Source organism: Mirounga angustirostris, unplaced genomic scaffold (genome assembly GCF_029215605.1).
Source record: "Mirounga angustirostris isolate CCGP_5_RB_7025 unplaced genomic scaffold, mMirAng1.0.hap1 SCAF_3, whole genome shotgun sequence".
Classification (NCBI taxonomy): domain Eukaryota; kingdom Metazoa; phylum Chordata; class Mammalia; order Carnivora; family Phocidae; genus Mirounga; species Mirounga angustirostris.
Window position 1 is genome coordinate 26,223,937 of NW_026991711.1, and position 8,547 is coordinate 26,232,483.

General features: G+C 32.9%; 1 non-coding gene across 1 annotated transcript; it reads right to left on the reverse strand.

Annotated features, from left to right (window-relative positions):
- Window positions 1-7,565: 7,565 nt before the first annotated feature.
- LOC123839944 (U4 spliceosomal RNA) lies at window positions 7,566-7,702 on the reverse strand. The gene has a single exon (XR_006789802.1). It is a non-coding gene; the product is annotated as a U4 spliceosomal RNA (small nuclear RNA).
- Between the last annotated feature and the right edge of the window lie 845 nt (window positions 7,703-8,547).

Here is an 8,547-nt window from a genome sequence, read left to right on the forward strand (position 1 = left end):
TTTGATTACTGATCTCAGATTTGTTCCTGAAAACTGTGTGAGGTCTTTGCTATATTTTTTCAGATTTATTGAGATATAATTGACATATAATGTAACTTAAGGTGTACAATATGCTAGTTTGATACACTACCATAATGCAAAATGATTACTACCATAACATTAGCTAACACTTCTATCACCTCACATAATTGCCTTTGTGTGTGTGTGTGTGTGTGTGTGGTAAGAACATGTAAGATCTACTCTCTTAGCAACTAGTAAGAATATAATACAGTATTATTAACTAAAATCATCATGCTCTACATTAGATCTCAAGAACTTACTCACCTTATCACTCGAAGTGTGTCCACTCTGACCAACATCTTCCTGTGTCCTCAACCACCTAACTCCTGGTAACTACCATTTTACTCTTTGTTTTTATCAATTGAGATTTTTTAGATTCCACATATAAGTGATACCATGCAGTATTGTTTTCCTCTGTTTAATTTCACTTAGCATAATGCCTGTAAGGCCCATCCATGTTGTCATAAATGGCAAGGTTTCCTTCTTTCACATGGAATATTTCTTTGTATACATAACATCTTTATCTATTCATCCACTGATGGATATTGTGAAGAACGCTGCAATGAACAAGGGAGTGCAAATAGAGCTTTAAGATCTTGTTTTTATTTCCTTTGGATCTATACCCAGAAGTGAGTTTGCTGGATTATATGGTAGTTCTATTTTTAATTTTTTTTCAGAAATCTTTATACTGTTTTTCACAGTGGCTATACACATTATACTCCAACAACAGTGCACAAGGGTTGCCTTTTTTCCACATCCTTGTCAATATTGTTATATCTTGTCTTTTTCATGATAGCTATTCTAACAGGAGTGAGGTGATATCTCATTTTGATTTTAATTTGCATTTCCCTGATGATTAGTGATGTCAAATATCTTTTCACATATCTGCTAGCCATTTGGATGTCTCCTTTGGAAAAATGTTTATTCAGCTTTTCTGCCCATAATTTAATCAGTTTGTTTTATTGCTATCGGGTTGCATTAGTTCTTTATATATTTTGTATATTAACTAAATACCAGGTAAATGATTTGCAAATATTTAATCGCATTCCACAGGTTACCTTTCCACTCTGTCAACTGTTTCTTTTGCTATGCAGAAGCTTTTTAGCATGAGGTACCATTTTTTTAATATTTTTTTTAAGATTTTATTTATTTGAGAGAGAGAGAAAGAGAGAGAGTGCTGGGGGAGGAGCAGAGGGAGAGGGACAAGCAGACTATGCTAAGCATGGAACCTGAGATCATGACCTGAGCTGAAATCGTGAGTTGGATGCTTAACCGACTGAGCCATCCAGGTGCCCCTGAATATGGTTTTTGAATCAACTTCCTCTTACTCCACTTTATCAACTTCAGTTTTCAGAAGTAACAATTATAATGGTGTTTATGTTTTCACTTATCCAAAATGGAAGTCCAAATATTAGCTATGCATTCATTTCATTTCCTCTGTATTCTCTAATTAAAGTACAGTAAAGGCCTTAATTTCCAGACACAGTGTATTTACCATATTCCTGTAAATAAGATAATCAGGTATTTTAAATACATCATTTTCTCCTGTTTGACCGACTTTGAAGTCTTGTGTTCCTTTGTTATTCTAATTATTATCTAATATTCACATGCATTGCTTTTATCTGATATATATTTAGATTTAGAGAAATTTTATGAGACTATATATTTACTTTTAACCTAACAACAGGCCTTCGAGACAAACAACATAATCTCCATTTATGGAAAAATAATATCCTAGCATTTTTTTACATAAAATACCTAACAATTAACAGAACATAGGGGTCACAAGTCTCTTTCATAATACTAATGACACCTTTTTTATTGTTTGTTCTATAATTTCCCCAGGATTCATTTCAAGGATTTATTGATGCTTTCGTGAAGTAATTAAAGCAAATAAACTATGTTTGTCTTTTAATTTCCATGTAATGTCCTGATTTTTCTTGATTCAGGCTGCTGATATAGTACAACAATCTCAGTTTTATATTTTCCCAGAATTTTTATTCGATGATTTATTCAAGTGAAATTCTTTTAACTAATATAAAGTAGTTTGATATATTCTTAAATTTTTTCATCACATTTTGTCTTTGATTCTCTCTTAGTAATGATAGTTTTAGCCTTTAAAAATTGAAGTTTTCTGGGGTGCCTGGGTGGCTCAGTTGGTTAAGAATCTGCCTTTGGCTCAGGTCATGATCCCAGGCTCCTGGGATCAAGTCCTGTATCAGGCTCCTTGCTCGGCAGGGAGCCTGCTTCTCCCTCTGCCTGCCACTCCCCCTGCTTGTGCTCTCTCCCTCTCTGTTAAATAAATAAAATCTTTAGGAAAAAATTGAAGTTTTTTTCTTTTCAGAGGGAAAAGAACAACAAAAAATTATTATAACAGATTCCCCCTATGCTACATAAAAAACATTGGTAGTAATTCTCTTTTAGGTACTCATTTGAATTTTTCACTTCCTTCCTCATCTGTGTAAGCCAATAAAATAAACATCCTTTAGTATTGTGGCTCTTAAACTTAGATTATTATGCAAAATAATTACTATGGCCTAAAATCAGAGGATTTATTTGTTCAAGCAGTTATTCTTCGGCTGCATAACAAATTACCAAATTTTAACAGTTTATAGCACCTTTTTTTTTGTTGTTAAATCCCACAGTTGTATAAATTTTAAGTCAAAGCAAGCTTTAATGGATTCTCTGATGAGGGTGAATCAAGTCCAAAATCAAGGTATTGTCCAGGTGAGGCTCTTATGGAGCTTCTGGGAAAGAATTTTCTTTAAAGGTCATTCAAGTGCCCGACACAGTCACTGTCAGTTGTGTCAGGCTAAGGTGGCTGGACTCAGGTCCCCATCTCCTTGCTGGCTGACAGTCAGGGTTCATTCTTTTCTCCTAGAGGCCACTTACAGTCATTCTCATGTGCCATCTTCCAGCCAGTGTTCTGTCAGTGGTCTGTCAAATCCCTCTCAGACAACATGTCTCTGATTTATTCTTCTGCCACTAGCCAGAGAATTGGATCTGCATTTTTTTCTTCAAGTTTTTATTTAAATTCCAGTTAGTTAACATACAGTGTGATGTTAGTTTTAGGTGTACAATATAGTGATTCAGCACTTCACACAACACCCAGTGCTCATCACAAGGGCACTCTTTATTTATTTTTTTTTAATTAACATATAATGTATTATTTGTTTCAGTGGTATGGATCTGCATTTTTTTAAAGTAACAGTTTACTGAGATATAATTCACACATCATATGTTTGACATATTTAAGGTACAAAGTGATTTTTATCCACAGAGCTGTGCAACCATCACTATGACAGATTTTAGAACATATACATCACTCCAACATTGGTAAACTTTCTCAATGAATCTTTGGATATATTTTCTTGGCTAAAGGAGTTTCCAAAAAAAATTAAAATTAAGCGGTTCTTTAATGTTAAAATTGTATTTCTTTCTTCACATATTTTATTACAGACAACTAAAAGAAACCAACTGGCACTTTTGATACTGTGAATTTTCTTTTCATCTTCTACCATCGTAATAGGTACATTGTTATCTCTAGGGTATAGCAGACAATGTTTGCTAAGTTTTCCATTACTATATAGCATGGATCATCTTTTATTCAGTATCTCATTTATTTATTCAACATTCTTCAAGCCTTCACCAAAAGTGTCTGTGAGACCCTTCCACTTTCAACAGCCTTCTGGAAATACTTCCAGGTTCAATTAACATCAATGCCACATTTTTTTTTTTTCTGTTACAGCAATATCCTACCTTCAGATACCCAGTTATGTCCTGTTTATCTTGTACCGTGTGGAGATTCTTACAATTCCTAAAGTGTTGTGGCTTAAAACAACATATTGTCCGCTCCCGAATCTCCAGATTAGGCATGGCTTAGGAGGAAAGTCTCAAATCTACTGTACATGATGGCACCCAGAACAGCTCCACTATGCATCCACTCCCAAGTTGTTCTATTCACATGGGTGGCAAGATAATGCCTGCTCTTGGCCAGGAGCTACACCAGTTATTTTCGTGAGGTGCTTCTATTCTCTACGTAAGGCTCTCCACAGTTCTTTTTGTACTTTCTCATATCATGGAAGTTCAGTTCCAAGAGTATGTACATATTAAAAAGAGAGAAGCAGAAGATGTCAGTTCTAAAACTTGGGACAAAAAAAAAAAACCCAAAACACCTGTTACAGCATCTCTTTTGCCATGTTTTATTGGTCAAAGTCATAACATGACCACCCAGATTTCAAGGTGGAAGGTCATAGATTCACATCTTGATGGGAGAAATGTCAACTAATTTGTAGTTGTCCCTAATCTAATATAGGGATAATTACATATAATGTTCTAAAAAACAACAAAGTTTTAGTTTTAATATAGCTTATTTTTTCACTTATATATTCTTTTCCCTTGAAGTATTAATTTTTATATAAATAAAACTAAACTAGTATTATATTTAGTGAAATAAGACTACAAAAGTAAAAATGTATTTATTTGTGGCACATGTTCTAAGTGGTTGATGTGATGCTAAGTACCTAATAAGACATTCTTAAACACTATCTTATATTATCCAGTTTTTCAGAGCAATATTTAGAAGGTTGGACCATGAAGAGGATGCTATTGGCTATAGCAAAATATTTTTATATAGTCTTACATAAAGGGACAAGATTGATTCCTTATAATGACTTAATTTGTTGTTCTCAGTAGAGTTGTGGAGATATTGCTCTAAGAGCTAAATTTTTATGTTGTTTTTAATTTCAATTTATTAATATTTTATTTCATTTTGTGTGAGCATATTGTTTCCTCAGGTCAGATATTAACTCTATGACAATTTCTTGATAGTTAGAAACCAATAAAGATTTAATAGGAGGAGCCTGAGGGGAAGTATGCATTTAAATCAGGTGGTGGTGTTTTAATATTCTAATAACTTTCATCTATGTGACAATAAAATTAAACTTCAAAAGTTTTAATGAAGGAACATATGATTTATCCTGCTGGATGTTCATGAATCCCTTAAGTGCTTTTTTCATAAAATAAACTGTCGAATGTTGCCTTTCTCATAGTGTGTTTCTGAAACACTGGTTCTAGAGAACCGTAATAGAACATAATATGACTTGGAGAATTAACAAAAAGTTATGTGTTTTAAATTATGGGTTTTCTCAAAGCTGTAAATCTTGCAATTTGCATCCTGTATCTCCAAACAAATATATGACACACATTTAAAATAAATAAATCTATTGAGGAAGCACTGCTGAGAACTGCTGATTCTAGCGTGACTCTTAGGAAAACAATACTTTCTTTTTGAATTTGAAAGAAATTTAATAAAGAGAGTTAAATTCTTAACAACTAATGGAAAAGACTGGAGGAGCAATTTCTTGGACCACTTCTAAGAATGATTTCCTCATTATCAAAAAGTAAGAACTTCGGAACTATAACTTACATCACACTCAGAACACTGAGGTAGTGATAGACTACAGTGCTGGCACCCCTGAATCACTAAAATATGCCTAAGAAGCTGGCATTACAACTAGGGTCCCCTACCTCACTGGTAAATAGAGACTAATTCTGAAGCCCCTTCCTCCATACTTGCTTTTATTGTTGCCTACAAAGCTGAAGCCTGGATGCTGATAGATAAAGATTTTTGTTTCGTTTTAGTTCAGTTATGAATGTGTCTAACTGAATTCAATTCCAAGACAACAGCCACGAGTTTTCAGGTAACGTAAATTAATTTGCTAAACTCTTCACTATGTAAAGAGTTGGAAATAGATAATGAATGGTATCGCTTCAAAATTATTTAGCTTAATTCATTGCAGCTAAGTTTTGTGGTACTGTATATGAATATTCTATTATTGTTGTCCTACTGACAACTACCACTGCTACAGAAGATTTTTGTATTTGCTCTTCAAACTTGATGTTCTGAAATGAAGAAAGCAGAGGTTTTTGTTTGTTTCATCACCCCTCTCCATATCTCATTGGCCTCTTTAATTTAATTTAAATTGCAGTGAAAATGGTAAACTGGTAATCAGCATCTGATTCAATCGTCTTCTAGTGTGCCTTCTTCTAAATCAGAGCCTAAATAACTAACACAGTATTTGAAGGGTTTTTTTGTTGTTGTTGTTTGTTTTTGCAGCCAGAAGAGTGCAATGTACAATGTCCTGAACCAGAAAAAAAGAGTTTTTAAACTGTGGGTTGGACCCCTTCTCTACCCCTTCTAAATATTTCTTACCTGGAAAAACACTTTTGCTTAAATTATTCATGCAGCAATTAAATAATTATTACTTATTGCACTTCAATAAGACCATTACAGTTGCTAACCTTTGTGGTTTTGAAGATGAGGTCCTTGAGGAAAACCAGAAAGGAATCTCATATTGCTTCTAAATTTAAGTCTGTCCTTATGAATTCACATAATTCTGATGGTCTCTGATTTGCATTTTTAGAATGAGTTTAGGGGATTGCTAAAAACTAAAAAAAAGTGAACAATAAACATGCTTGTCCCCCTACATTTCCACTTAAATATTAGAAAATTATACCAATCATAAAAATGATCCTATCTGTTCACTTTATAGATGATGAGAGTAATCATTATCTATATTAAGTAAAATATATAAAGTGAGGGAAGAACTATTTAGTAATTTTTTTCTTCAAGGGTCCTTTTTCTTTTTTTTTAAAGATTTTATTTATTTATTTGACAGAGAGAGAGGGACATAGCAAGAGAGGGAACACAAGCAGGGGGAGTGGGAGAGGGAGAAGCAGGCTTCCCGCTGAGCAGGGAGCCCGACGCAGGGCTCAATCCCAGGACCCTGGGATCTTGACCTGAGCTGAAGGCAGATGCTTAGTAACTCAGCCACCCAGGAGCCCCATGTTCATGGGTCCTGACATTAAATCAGACAATGTCTAGATATGACAAATGCTTATTAAAATATATTAAATGAATATTAAGTTACCAATTTAACTAAAATGCTTCTGTGGTACTTTTCTTACTTCAGTAAAAACTATAAAATATTATAGGAAATATGACATAACTAGTACTAATGTGGTAGCATCTTTCATATTGCAGGTTCATTTCCATACCTCTTTGTGAAATTTGAATTTTCTTCACAATTTTCTTTCTAAAGCACTAAATTAATGATTTGATGTTATTGTATTTTCAAGGATACCAACAATATTTAATTACTACAGACATGGAAAGCTGATCTTTCATGTAAAATTTAGTCACTTTCTATAATTAATACCGTACTAGTAAATATGTTTTTTAAAAATAATAGATATATTTAAAAAGTTAAGAAATAAATGATAATTTTTTTAATACATGCAATGTCATAGGCATGGGTATTTAATTTGGGGACATGGAATTGAATGTCTCACTTCTAGAGTGGTTAGACATAAATTATTTTATTAATATATCCAAATCTAATCTACTAACACTATTTTTTAAGATTGTGATATACCTCATAATGTAATTTCATTAGTAATTTTATTGTTTGGTGTTACTTTTTTAAAATTTGAATTGTGTTTTCTAACTAATGTCTAGATCAAGAATATATAAGGATTTTTTTAGTTATTTAATCATTACTGATTTTTCTTAATTTTCAATTAGCAATAATCGTGCCTTGGATAAACCTCATTGGCTACGATACTGCCACTGTGTAAAGCTTGATTTTTCTTAATTTTGATGACATTATTTTTTGTATTTTAATAATTATTGGCACAAATGCAATAAGTTCACTTGTTCTACTTCGGCATGCAAATTCAATTATTATTCTTCCTTATTACATCTCAATATCATCAAATGATAAGTAGCTGTACCTCAAAGTAAATTTAGATGTTTTCATAAAAAATGCTTAGTTCAACTATTAATTCCAAACATAGTATATATTTTGTGATTTATGATATGACACAATGTAGTATGTAATTTATGATCTATGATGACACAATCTAAGATTCATGAATCTGGTTATGCATATCCACTGGTTTTTTTTTAAAGTTTTATTGTTATGTTAATCACCATACATTACATCATTAGTTTTTGATGTAGTGTTCCTTGATTCATTGTTTGTGCAGGGTATGTGCTATGGTGAGCACTGTGAATTGTCAAGACTGTTGAATCACATTTCTGTATCTCTGAAACAAATAATGCAATATATGTTAAGAAAAAAAAGAAGAAGATAGCAGGAGGGGAAGAAAGAAGGGGGGGAAATCGGAGGGGGGAGACGTACCATGAGAGATGATGGACTATCCACTGTTTTTTTTTTTTAAAAGGAATTTATAAGAAAAAAATCTGTCACATTATAAGGGCTATCATATTTTTTCACTCTACAAACATCTGCTGACAGCCTCACAACCTTTTATAGTGGCTTTGATACTGACAGGCTTTGTATATGTGAAATAAATGTATAGGCTACAATGTTTGTAATGTTTAAAAAATATTGACAGAAACAAGTTGTGGGATTTACCATGGAACTTACACAATTGTAATATGCAATTTAGCTCACAGTGGTT